We start from the raw sequence: 14,067 nt of genomic DNA, 5'->3' as shown, positions 1-14,067 counted from the left end.
TGATTTTAAGAAAGGCATTGATGTGTATGGTTAGGTACACGTTGGAGCAACAACAGTCCTTTTTCGCGAATGCGCACCGCATCGATTATATGCAACGCAGGACACGCTAGATAGTAATAACTAGTAATATCATCAACCATGTGTAGTTAACTAGTGATTATGATTGATTGATTGTTTTTTATAAGATAAGTTTAATGCTAGCTAGCAACTTACCTTGGCTTCTTACTGCATTCGCGTAACAGGTAGGCTCCTCGTGGAGTGCAATGTAAGGCAGGTGGTTAGAGCGTTGGACTAGTTAACCGTAAGGTTGCAAGATTGAATCCCCGAGCTGACAAGGTAAAAATCTGTTGTTCTGCCCCTGAACAAGGCAGTTAACCCACCGTTCCTAAGCCGTCATTGAGAATATCAATGTGTTCTTTACCTAGTTAAATAAAGGTGTAAAAAAAAATATTGTCCAAATCGGTGTCCAAAAATACAGATTTCCGATTGTTATGAAAACTTGAAATCGGCCCTCATTTATCGGCCATTCCGATTAATCGGTCGATCTCTATTAGGCGGTGTCAGTGGAAGACCCAAAAAATGGTCAAATACTCCAGTCACCCAAGTCATAGACTGTTCTCCCTGCTACCACACAGAAAGTGGTACCGGAGTGCCAAGTCTAGGACCATAATGCTCCTTAACAGCTTCTACCCCCAAGCCATAAGACTACTGAACAAGTGGCCACCCCGACTATTTACATTGACCCCCCCGACACTGCTGCTACTAGCTGTTTATGGTCTATGTATAGTCACTTTACCCCTCCCTACATGTGCAACTTACCTTGACTAACCCGTACCCTGCACATTGAAATATATAAATAAATATATGCAAAGAAATGATCAGGCTATAATTTTAATGGTAGGTTTATTTGAACAGTGAGAGACAGAATAACAACAAATAAATCCAGAAAAAAGCATGTCAAAAATGTTAGAAATTGATTAGCATTTTAATGAGGGAAATAAGTATTTGACTCCTCTGCAAAACATGACTTAGTACTTGGTGGCAAAACCCTTTTTGGCAATTACAGAGGTCAGATGTTTCTCGTAGTTGGCCACCAAGTATGCACACATCTCAGGAGGGATTTTGTCCCACTCCTCTTTTGCAGATCTTCTCCAAGTTATTAAGGTTTCGAGGCTGACGTTTGGCAACTCGAACCTTCAGCTCCCTCCACAGATTTTCTACGGGATTAAGGTCTGGAGACTGGCTAGGCCACTCCAGGACCTTAATGTGCTTCTTCTTGAGCCACTCCTTTGTTGCCTTGGCAGTGTGTTTTGGGTCATTGTCATGTTGGAATACCCATCCACGACCCATTTTCAATGCCCTGGCTGAGGGAAGGAGGTTCTCACCCAAGATTTGATGGTACATGGCCCCGTCCATCGTCCCTTTGATGCGGTGAAGTTGTCCTGTCCCCTTAGCATGAAAACACCCCCAAAGCATAATGTTTCCACCTCCATGTTTGACGGTGGGGATAGTGTTCTTGGGGTCATAGGCAGCAATCCTCCTCCTCCAAACATGGCGAGTTGAGTCGATGCCAAAGAGCTCCATTTTGGTCTCATCTGACCACAACACTTTCACCCAGTTGTCCTCTGAATCATTCAGATGGTCATTGGCAAACTTCAGACGGGCATGTATATGTGCTTTCTTGAGCAGGGGGACCTTGCGGGCGCTGCCGGATTTCAGTCCTTCACGGCGTAGTGTGTTTCCAATTGTTTTCTTGGTGACTATGGTGCCAGCTGCCTTGAGATCATTGACAAGATCCTCCCGAGTAGTTCTTGGCTGATTCCTCACCGTTCTCATGATCATTGCAACTCCACGAGGTGAGATCTTGCATGGAGCCCCAGGCCGAGGGAGATTGACAGTTATTTTTGTTTTTTCCATTTGCAAATAATCGCACCAACTGTTGTCACCTTCTCACCGAGCTGCTTGGCGATGGTCTTGTAGCCCATTCCAACCTTGTGTAGCTCTACAATCTTGTCCCTGACATCCTTGGAAAGCTCTTTGGTCTTGGCCATGGTGGAGAGTTTGGAATCTGATTGATTGATTGCTTCTGTGGACAGGTCTTTTATACAGGTAACAAACTGAGATTAGGAGCACTCCCTTTAAGAGTGCTCCTAATCTCAGCTCGTTACCTGTATAAAAGACACCTGGGAGCCAGAAATCTTTCTGATTGAGAGGGGGTCAAATACTTATTTCCCTCATTAAAATGCAAATCAATTTATAACATTTTTGACATGCGTTTTTTCTGGATTTTTGTTGTTGTTATTCTGTCTCACTGTTCAAATAAACCTACCATTAAAATTATAGACTGATCATTTCTTTGTCAGTGGGCAAACATACAAATTCAGCAGGGTATCAAATACTTTTTTCCCTCACTGTATATCTTATTGAAAAAAATGTCCTCAGAACGTTATTTAATTACCTTCAAATAACCTATAATTTCTGTTCTCAGAATGTTAATAAAACCTCCCAGGAAAATACCATAGTCAAACATTCTTAGAACCTCCCTGCAACCGAAATATTTATGTACCCAGAACAGGCAGAATGTTCATTTCCGTTCTCAGAACTTTAAAAAAAAGAAGTTCCGATTTACCTGTCAGGAAACATGTGGCTTGTGTGAACATATGTTCCCACAACTTCCAAGGAACCAAATGCGCCAGCTAGGTAGGCTTCATTTATTTCCCTGGGACACTTTGGTCGTGCTGTCCAGGTTCTTGACCTACAGCCAGCAGCAGCTATGGTCACAGCACACATACACACACAAATAATGTCGCCCCTGAAACACTCTTCAACACCCCCGATGGTCCTCTAATCCAGTCCCCCCTCTCTGCCACCACCCTTCTCTTCCTCCATCCCTCCCCGCCACCACCCTTCCCCTCCTCTACCTCCTTGCTGTCTGTCATATGACTACAGTTATGTGTGAGGAATGGAACACAAAGATGCTCTGTTAGTCCCTCTGCTCTATGCCCAGTAAGGAGTGCTGGGAGGAGGGCCCATTGTCCTCAGGCATACACACAGGGACTGGTTCTGAACGGATTAGAGAGAAAGAGAGGAAGGAACTAGAGAAATATAAATTAATTGACGTAGATTTTCATAAGACTCAATGATAATCGAATCCTTATTTACTGTAATGTTACTATGAACGGACAAAGCTCCACCTCAATTCAGTTCAGTCCAACTGAGTTAAAAATCCTCTCTCTCTCTCTGATTTTATTGGTGGGCGGCCCTCTCTTGGCAGGTTTGTTGTGGTGCCATATTCTTTCAAAAAAAATTATAATGGATTTAATGGTGCTCCGTGGGATGTTTAAAGTTTCTGATATTTTTTTATAACCCAAACCTGATCTGTACTTCTCCACGTTGTCCCTGACCTGTTTGGAGAGCTCCTTAGTCTTCATGGTGCCACTTGCTTGGTGGTGCCCCTTGCTTAGTGGTGTTGCAGACTCTGGGGCCTTTCAGAAGAGGTGTATATCTAATGAGATCATCTGACAGATCATGTCACACTTAGATTGCACACAGGTGGACTTTAACTAATTATGTGACTTATGAAAGTAATTGGTTGCACCAGATCTTATTTAGGGGCTTCATGGCAAAGGGTGTGAATACATATGCACCCACCACTTTTCAGTTTTTTATTTTTTAGATTATTTTAGAAAAAAGTAATTTTGTTCATTCCACTTCAGCAATTTGGCCTATTTTATGAATGTCCATTACATGAAGAAAAGAAAATCAATTTAAAGCACAGGTTGTAATGCAAATAAATAGGAAAAATGCAAAGGGGGATGAATACTTTTGCAAGGCACTGTAACGAGAGCAACACCTATCCTGAGTCTGGGGAGAAAAGCAGAGAAACTGGTTGGTTCAGGTGCCAGCAGAGATAGAACCAGTTAGCACAATGGGTTACAAGACATGGCACAGTATTTGACCTAACAGAATAACAAAGAGAAAGGTGTATCCTGCTAAAAACAGTTAACAGTAAGCGTTATTTATGTGTTTACTGATATATATATATATATGCCATTTAGCAGACGCTTTTATCCAAAGCGACTTACAGTCATGTGTGCATACATTCTACGTATGGGTGGTCCCGGGGATCGAACCCACTACCCTGGCGTTACAAGCGCCATGCTCTACCAACTGAGCTACAGGACCACCACTACTGCATTCCAGAGTGGGTTATCAGAGTTATTCAATTGCTGAAGGAATTAGCAGAACAATTTGATGGCTTTTCCCACAGCCTGCAGGCCTAGAATAATATGATATAACATGAACGTGTCCACAGAAATCATTGTACTTAAGTGCAAGAGGAGAGGGGCATTTTGTATCATTTCCCCTGTACTATATAATATAATCGATTTAAGTGGTAAAGTCAGCCAGGTCTACTCCCTACAAGGGCATGACACTTTAAAGCTAGAGCTGTCCCTAGAACAGTCCCAAGCCATTATGTCACACAATGGAGTAGCTGAGGCAATGTTAGAGATTGGTTAGCAGGGGTGAAACTGAACATAACTGTTGTTTTTCCTGTTTGATATGTTCTTTGGGGAACTTTACTGGCAGGTTATTAAAAGCCCCATTCAAAATGGCAGAAACATGCTATGCTACGCTAGTACTGCTGTGCCAGTATTTCAAGTATGTAATATAGACCCATATGGCAATTATATTACATTGTGTCATGTATGGCACCACATGGGCAATGGAATGGCATGACGTGAGTGTGTGTGTGAGTGAGTTTAACCAATTTGTGTGAAAAACCTTAGCGCGCTCAATGGAGAAGTGTGATTTACTTTGGTATGACAAGCTGATCCCTGTCATCCATCATTACAGCCAAGGTCACAAGTGACCACTGACCAGAGCATGTGAGCGGAGCAAGGAGCAGCACGTGCCCAGTTGGACTGGAGCGCAGGGTGAGATTCTGGAGCGTCGGCCTTCCAGCCCACTCCAATGGCGCTCACTTCATGAGCTTGGGGCATGCCCGGCCCAGCATGTATTTGTGTGCTGCTATAGCCCCTTGCTTTAGCTACTGTAATGGAATTTGGTAAATATTTTCAGAAAGAAACACACAGGTGCAAAATCAAGGTGACAAAATCAAGATGAGGAGGATCAGGAGAGGGAGTGTGGTGATGTAGTGTCCACAACTAAAGAATCATTGCGGAATCTGAAAAGACACATATCCCGAAAGCATGATGGTGTACTTACTACTACTGCACATGCTAAAATAAAGGAACGAGGTGGGCAGCTAATTACGTGTCATTGTAGCAAAGTATTTATTAACAAAAAAATCTGATCTCTGAAAAGTTTCCTTCATTTGTGTTATATTATCTATACAATAGGTCATAATTGATTTTGGCCCATAGGCCTGGCGTATTCCAATTTGCAAAGAGCTTTCTGTTTTGATTGGGTTATTTTGCCTAAAAGCCTTTAGGCCTACCTATAGAGGAAAAACAAAATGCATCCCTGCCCAGCCTGGCAAAAGTGGCCAAAAGGGTGTTTAGCATCCACAGTGGCTCTGCAAATGCTGAGAGGATATTTACCACTGCTGACCGGCTCTCCTGGGACCACCACATGAGCGTGAAGCCACAGACTCTGGCCAAACTGGTGATTCTAAAAATGGATTCAAATGGACTGTAGACTGAGCCTAATAAGGCATCGTTTAATTTATATATAATTCTAAGTAAATCACAGCCTATATGCGCAATGTATAGACTATAATGATTTAATACAACAAAATGTTGCTTAAATGCTGAGCGCTTAATGTCCCCGACTACCAGCCTAGTGTGTCGTACTCGCAAATGCTTTACAATGTATTTCTTTTTAGGCTATAGCTTTGAAATAATTTAAATAATATAGCCTAAATAATTCATTTTTGCTCCTTCTTAGGCTCCCTGTCTGGCTCCTGACCTATTTAGAGTGTTTATATGCTGTTTAATTTGACAGATGAGCACTTCTTACATTCATCTTTTCATGTTTATTATAATACTTTTCATTTAAATCATATGGTTTCAATACTTCAAAACCAAATGGTAGGGCCAGGTAGTCACAACAATTGATAGGTGTTGGTTAAATTGTGATTTTAATGAATGGAGCTCATTTGGAGCATCAGTGGTTTTTAGCAGAGCAAATGGAAAGACCGTGGAGCGTCAGCCAGAGCGCTCCATGAGCGGCATTTTCGACCACTCAACTCCGCTCACACACTCTGCCCCTGACTGCTTTGGTTAAGCCACATTCCCTCTCCTCTAAGCCCAACTTCAGGCTTCAAACACACTCTCATTGCATGGGTGATCAAGCCACATCATAATAGTGTCATCTAGGTTGTAAATAGAAGTGGGGAAATGTTCTAAGTTAATATTTTTAAGATCCCTGACCTGTGGTTCAGTAGTTATTTCCTGAGAGCTACTTATTAATGTGTAATAGTAAATACAGACACAGAATGATGGATCTTAGGCTACTGGATGTTTTTGTTTGAGGATATATTTAAGCAATAAGCCCGGGGGGGTGTGGTAAATGGTCAATATACCATAGCTAAGGGCTGTTCTTACGTACGACGCAATGCCGAGTGCCTGGATACAGCCTTTAGCAGTGGTATATTGGCCATATACCACAAACCCCCAAGGTGCGTTATTGCTATTATAAACTGGTTACCAACATAATTAGAGCAGTAAAAATAAATGTTCTATCATACCCATGGTATACGGTCTGATATACCAAGGCTGTCAGTCAATCAGCATTCAGGGCTTTAACCCCCCAGTTTAAGAATTGTATTATACCATTTCATTTTTAATGTTACCTTTATTTAACTAGGCAAGTCAGTTAAGAACAAATTCTTACTTTCAATGACGGCCTAAGAACAGTGGGTTAACTGCCCGTTCAGGGGCAGAACAACAGATTTGTACCTTGTCAGCTCGGGGATTTGAACTTGCAACCTTTCGGTTCCTAGTCCAACGCTCTAACCACTAGGCTACCCTGCCGCACCATGGTCTCACCCCATGATACAAGCACGTCGTGGAACACACCATCCATGATTTTCATTATTTTCCAAAGAACGCAGAGCTCTTCGTTAATTATCCCTTACTTGTAGGAGTGATGAGGCATATGTTGAAAGACCAGACTAGTTCTGTCTTTGGTGGACGTCTCCCATAATGCAGAAGGAGCTATTACTGACATAGCAGCTACTTGAGATAGTGCCAAACATCCCTATGGGTCAAGTTTCTTCTCTCTAGGGTTACCAATATAAATCGTTGCCATACCCCAATAACGTAAAGCACACCAAGATGTGAAATGTCGGACCTATACTACATGACCAAAAGTATGTGGACACCTGCTCGTTGAAAATCTCACTCCAAAATCATGGGCATTAATATGAAGTTGGTCCCTCCCCTGTGCTGCTATAACAGCCTTTGCTCTTCGGGGAAGGCTTTCCACTAGATGTTAGAACATTGCCACAGGGACTTGATTCCATTCAGCCACGAGCAAATTAGTGAGGTGGACACTGATGTTAGGCGATTAGTCCTGGCATGCAGTCGACATTCCAATTCAGCCCAAAGGTGTTCGAAGGGGTTGAGGTTAGTGTTCCATGCAGGCCAAACCATTTCTGTATGGACCTTGCTTTGTGCACGGGGGCATTGTCATGCTGAGCCAGGAAAGGACCTTCCCCAAACTTTTGCCACAAAGTTGGAAGAACATAATCGTCTAGAATGTCATTGTATGTTGTAGCGTTAAGATTTCCCTTCACTGGAACTAAGGGGCCTAGCCCGAACCATGAAAAACAGCCCCAGACCATTATTTATCCCCCACCAAACTTTACAGTTGGCACTGTGCATAGCGTTCTCCTGGTATCTGCCAAACCCAGATTCGTCTACCGGACTGCCAGATGGTGAAGCGTGATTCATCACTCCAGAGAAAGCGCTTCCACTGCTCCAGATTCCAATGGCAGCGAGCTTTACACCACTCCAGCCAACGCTTGGCATCGTGCATGTTGATCTTAGGCTTGTATGCAGCTGCTCGGCCATGGAAACCCATTTCATGAAGCTCCCAACGAACAGTTCTTGTGCTGATGTTGCTTCCAGAGGCAGTTTGGAACTCGGTAGTGAGTGTTGCATGATTTTTACGTACTATGTGCTTCAGCAGTCCCTTTCTGTGAGCTTGTGTGGCATACTACTTCGCCGCTGTTGCTTCTAGACGTATCCACTTCACAATAACAGCTGTTACAGTTGACCTGGGTAGCTCTAGCAGGGCAGAAATTTGACAAGCTGGCTTGCTGGAAAGGTGGCATCCTATGACAGTGCTACGTTGAAAGTCACTGAGCTCTTCAGTAAGGCCATTCTACTGCAAATGTTTGTCTATGGAGATTTCATGGCTGTGTGCTCCATTTTATACACCTGTCAACAACGGGTGTGGCTGAAATAGCCGAATCCACTCATTTGAAGGGGTGTCCGCATACTGTTGTATATATAGTATATTTGGGCTTGGTTGTTGTTACATTTGCTTGGTACACGTCACATTTTTACTCTACATGGTCCTTCTAGCACATTCTATGTGTAAACCTAACATCTTACACATTGAAGGTGAGATTGTTATAGATTTTAATTCATCACATTTATTATAATATCACATCAAAAATATGATAGGTATTTAGATTGAACAATGATTTGATTTGATTTATTGGGATTGATGATTGCGAGAGTGACACTAGACATGCTTTGGCTGTCTATCCTTTGTATGTAGAAGTTACACTGCAGTTACATAGCCAGAAAAATTATATATAAAATATTGCCATACAATTTGTAAAAAGGAGAGAAAAACAGTGATCTGTTAGTCGTCTGTGTATGTAATCTTACATTTAAATAGTGACAAGCTAATTCATTTGTGAAAGCAGATCCTGTATTCCTCCAATGTTTGCTCAATAGGCACTTCATGACATGAATATGGTATAATCACATTAAAGCCAGCCTGTATCATCAAGTGCTATAATAAATGCTAGTCTTGATTTCAGTTTGCCGTCGTCGGTGCATTTATATTCTCTCCCCGTTTACATTAATATTGCAAAGAAATTCATGCAATGTGGTCTGCTTTTGTAGGTTGCGTGGAGCAGAGGAGAGGTTGCTATTCATCTCACATCCTCTGGTTCATTTCACTATCTGTGTTCCTCCAGAGGTTCCCAAGGCATTTTTATTCCACAATTTTTCCTCCATTTTTAGATGTCCGAGGGCCTGGATGTTGGCTGTTTCACTTCATTCTTTGGGCCTATCGCATGCAGCCAGTTCTCAAGTCAACATCGTCCATCATCTCCAGCTGACACTTGGCTAAACAGCCCTGTCCCCTCAATGTTTATCCTTACATTCTCTCCATCTCTCCTCTCTCCCTACTGTTAAAACCCCGAGCCTCTCGACCCCTCCCTGCGCAGGTTCTCTCTCACACACACACACACACACACCCCTGCGATGCCGAATAACCCCCACTCCACGAGTCATGGCAATGCTCCATTAGCGATATGAGGGATTGTAGAGACACAAAATGTCACAAATGACCCTCACTGCTGTGGCCACTGGAGAGCAGGAAACACACACACTCTGTCACTTTCTCAGAATCACACTCGCACACACCCATCCTGGGTCAACACGGTTCTCGATCGATGTGCTGATGTTATTGTTGATGTGGGATGGCAGGCAGAGCGCTGCAAGGGCAGATGCTAAAATGCCGGTGTGAAGCCACTGCTCATCTGTCCAGCCCAGTGCCTGCCTGCAGAGCAACACTCCATGGGGTGTGTGCACCTCCCACCGCACAGTCACATTCATTGTCTCGCTAAGCCAGTCATCAGCAGATCCTACGTGACAGTACTTTTATTGGCTCTCTTACCTTTCTCCCTCTCACCGCTTTCCCTCTCTCTTAACTCTCTCCCTCTCCCATCCCTCTTACCTCTCTCCCACCTCTCTTACCCCTCTCCCTCTCTTACCTTTCTCCCACCCCTCTCACACCTCTCTTACTTCTCTCCCTCTCACACCTCTCTTACTTCTCTCCTACCTCTCTTCCACCTCTCTTACTTCTCTCTCTCCCTTACCCCTGTCTCACACCTCTCTTCTCTCCCTCTCTTACCTCTCTTCTCTCTCTCCCTCCTCTCTTACTTATCTCCCACCTCTCTTACCTCTCTCCCCTCTCTTCCTCTCTTACCTCTTCTTCTCTTACCTCTCTCCTTCTCTTACCTCTCTCCCTCTCTTACCTCTCTCCCTCTCTTACCTCTCTCCCTCTTACCTCTCTCCCTCTCTTACTCTCTTACCTCTCTCACCTCTTCTTCTCTTACCTCTCTCCTTCTCTTACCTCTCTCCCTCTCTTACCCCTCTCCCTCTCTTACCTCTCTCCCTCTCTTACCTCTCTCCCTCTCTTACCTCTCTTCCTCTCTTACCTCTGTCCTTCTCTTACCTCTCTCATTCTCATTCGCTAATGAACGATGAGATGGACAGAGCACGCACACATCCCATTTACCATTACCCAACATAACCATATACTGTATCTATGAAGGCTGTATCAAGGAGGATATGTACACAGACACTGGCTCTCCTAGTCCACCTACACAGAGAGGAGGGAACTGGAGAAACAGCCTTGCCTTGGTGCCATCTCAGAACATCACCTTCATGAGGAGAAAAAAGATCCTGTTCCTCCACTTGAATCCAATTACACAGCAACTCCTCACCCCAGCCAAACAAAGAGGGCCAACTTAGTGGTGATGACAAAAAGAAAGAGTGTGAGAAAATAAAGCAGGCAGGCTTACCGTTTCAACGTCCAGGGTCCGTTCACCAGGGATACTGCAGACAAACACTCGCATGGGAGAGATAAGCAGTGTGCAATCCACTCTTAGTCCAACATTCTCCTATAACACACTCTCTCTTCCACTCATACTCTCTCTCTTTCTATCCCCCTCTTTCTCGTCTCTCTTATTATTGTCTGTTCTATTTCCTCTCTGGTTTGCTCCAAGGCAGTTGAGACACTGCAGCGATGGGGGAGGAGGGCATGTGTGCGTGTTTGAGTGTGTCAGAGAGCGGAGGGAGAGGGAAATGAAGGGAGGAGTCAGCAGAGATAAAGAGAAGGGAGGAGTCAGCAGAGATTAAGAGAAGGGAGGAGTCAGCAGAGATAAAGAGAAGGGGGAAACGGACAGGATTAAATCATGAGAGAAACAGAGGGGGGAAATGGCACCAAGCTAAACAGAACACAGAGTGGTGACAAAAACAGAATACAATACAATCTATTTGTTGCATTGCAATATGAAGGGAAAATGTAAAACATGGAAATAAAAACAGACAGAGACCACTATGAGCAGCAATAGAAAGGACTGGTTATGTGTTTTTCAATGTATAACAACCCTGCTTATTCTCTTTCTCTGGTCTATGATAAGTCAACAGTAGGATTGGCTGTGGTTTCATTCATGTCTAGAATAGCATGCATGATAGAGAAAGTGTAGAGGGGAGATGAAGGGACGGGAGAGGAGGGATGACGCTAAGGGGACTGGGAGGGGGATTGGATAATGGTGTAATGTGCTGTTTCCGTGCCAACAGTTTCTGTGACAGAGGGACCACTTCCTTTACTGCTATTGGCTCTAACCAAGAACAGATAGATATACTGACAAATTACAAATACTACTATGCGATGTGAAGGGGCGGTGCTTGCTGTTCTCATCACCTCATCTATCTTTGGTAAAAACAGGCCTTCTGCTTATACCCATAACAAGGGAACACACACACACACAAAGGTTATATTGCTGAAGCCACTGCATGACGTTGACTGCACATCCATCATTAAGGACAAGGGCTGTGTGTGTGTGTAAGGAGACTCCTCGGTTTGAGCCAATAGCAGTAAAGGAAGTCTTCTCACACCCCTTGGCTAGGAGAAAGAAACCCAGTATCAGATTGCTGGGGATGTGGTCAGGAAATGAGAACTGTAATTCTTAGAACTCCTAAAGTACACCATGCTCTCAATAAATGCTATTAAATAAATGCTCAATGAATTCACTAGATCCAGTGAGGAGCAGCACATCTGTTGGGGTTAGGTACTAGTAGAAGCTTGTCATTGTCCCACCGCAGCCTCTCTCTCCCTCCCTGTTGCCTGCTGGGCTATGGGTCATAAATGAGCTAGTGCTAGCTACTCAATCTTTCAGTCGCTCTCTAGTCTCTAACTTTTTGTCTGCCTCTCTCACTCTCACCCTGTAAGGAAGACTGGACATGAGGAATTGTTAATCCGTACAATTTGGCAAAAGAGGTAGAGAGAGAAAGTGAGAGAAAGAGAGAGCGCGCGAGAGAGAAACCAAGGGGAGGAGAATGGCTCTACCTATTTGTCTCCCCTTAGAATTCCCTAGAGGTTATAACCTCCAATAACAACATGTGATGTGCCAAACCATAGACATAAAGGACGGGATATGGTCCAATCCACAGTTTGCCACCTAAATTATTCCTTTCATTCTCTCGAGGCATGAATTAGCCTCCCTGAAGTTGTCTCATATGAAAACAATGTCTTCTTGACCCAATTCATTGCCACTATCATATGCAACTTTAACGACAACACGTTCACCTACAAAATAACCTGGTCATTGTGACCATCTTTATGCATGAATAGCATCTTGTTGTCTTATACCTAAAGGGATTTGAATATATAAGTACCCTACATTTACATATACAGTTGATTTGACATACAATCCTGATTTATGATGCATTGCCACTGGTGAAAAGCGTGGCGTACAGTAGGGCTGGGCGAAATGGCAAATCAATTATCACGATATCCGTATATTTTTTCATTCGATAACGATAATTATCACAATATTAAAAGGTGCATATGTGCTTCAGACTCAAGAATGCCTAATGCCTGAACAAACCACTAGACAGGCAGCCTAGTGGTTAGAGCATTGGGCCAGTAACCGAAAGGTTGCTAGATCGAATCGCCAAGCTGACAAGGTAAAGATCTGCGAGGCGGTTAACCCACTGTTCCCCGATAGGCTGTCATTGTATATAAAAAGTTGTTCTTAACTGACTTGCCTACTTAAATAAAGGTTACATTTTTCTTTAATTACGTGAGCTACACATACAATTCTACTTATAGTAAAATAGTAGTTCCGTGTTTGTGGCCAGGGAGCACATACCTGGGGTCAATTCAATTGATAAGCCTCTTGAAACCTTCCTTTTCGACTGTGCTAATTGGTAACATATCCTTAGCAATGCAATGCATAATAGCATTTGTGATGTCTTTGTCTTTTCGATGTTTGCTTGTAGGGCATACACGCTGTCAGTGTTGACTGCTTCAGGCAAACATCCCTTGATTGGCTGGTGCTTGAGGGGCGTTTATCAAGGTTTGTCGTATTACCAGACTTCGTAGCCACCTGTCCACAGCACAATTTGCACCGAATACTGCTCTGCTCTTTGTCGGACTTCAAAAATCCAAACCACTTCCAAATTAATGAAACAGATTAACCCTTTTGATCACTTATTTCTTCGTTGGAAGCGGCTCCTTCTCCATGGCTATCACTGCCACCGTTTTCGCCTACATCACTCATTTTCCGTGGTTAATAGTGGCTACTCCATCACTCGAGGTGCTAAGTGGTTTCTAGTGGGCGTGTACCTCTCCACGTGCACATTGTCACTTCTCTGCACGTTCCTGCTGCGTCAGAGGTCAAATGGGCTGCTGCACCTAATTATTCTATCTCGACATTATCGAAAATGAATCTAAACATTTTTATATCGTTATTGGGGGAAGTAATTACCTCGATAATTATTGATATTGATTCATCGCCCAGCCCTAGCGTACGGTACCATTTATTTTCAGTGTAATAAAACACAAGGTTGACCAAAAAGTACATAAAGGTTACAAGAATGTCGAAGACAGTTTTGTGGTCTATCTTTGTTATTTTATTTATAATCCCACCTGAAAATACCAGGTATACAATCTTTGCTCTGGTGCCCATACACACTCCCTGTGTGAGTTAAAGTCACATGGTTTTCCTCAATCTGAAGAGACAAATCTCTGCTATGCTGATGATTCTGCTGAGACAAAATGACTGTC

At 43.4% G+C, this 14,067-nt stretch overlaps 1 protein-coding gene across 1 annotated transcript in view; it reads right to left on the bottom strand.

Moving 5' to 3' along the window:
* LOC118385215 (guanine nucleotide-binding protein G(z) subunit alpha) overlaps positions 1-11,060 on the bottom strand; it is a 51,195-nt gene extending 40,135 nt beyond the window's left edge. The window contains exon 1 of the mRNA XM_035772167.2: positions 10,796-11,060. The gene's annotated coding sequence lies outside the window, so the exon portion shown is untranslated. The remainder of the gene's footprint in view (positions 1-10,795) is intronic.
* Between the last annotated feature and the right edge of the window lie 3,007 nt (positions 11,061-14,067).

The sequence above is a fragment of the Oncorhynchus keta genome, chromosome 6, assembly GCF_023373465.1.
Source record: "Oncorhynchus keta strain PuntledgeMale-10-30-2019 chromosome 6, Oket_V2, whole genome shotgun sequence".
NCBI classification, from domain to species: domain Eukaryota; kingdom Metazoa; phylum Chordata; class Actinopteri; order Salmoniformes; family Salmonidae; genus Oncorhynchus; species Oncorhynchus keta.
Note: the sequence above shows the minus strand (reverse complement) of the source record. Positions and strands in the feature narration are given on the sequence as shown.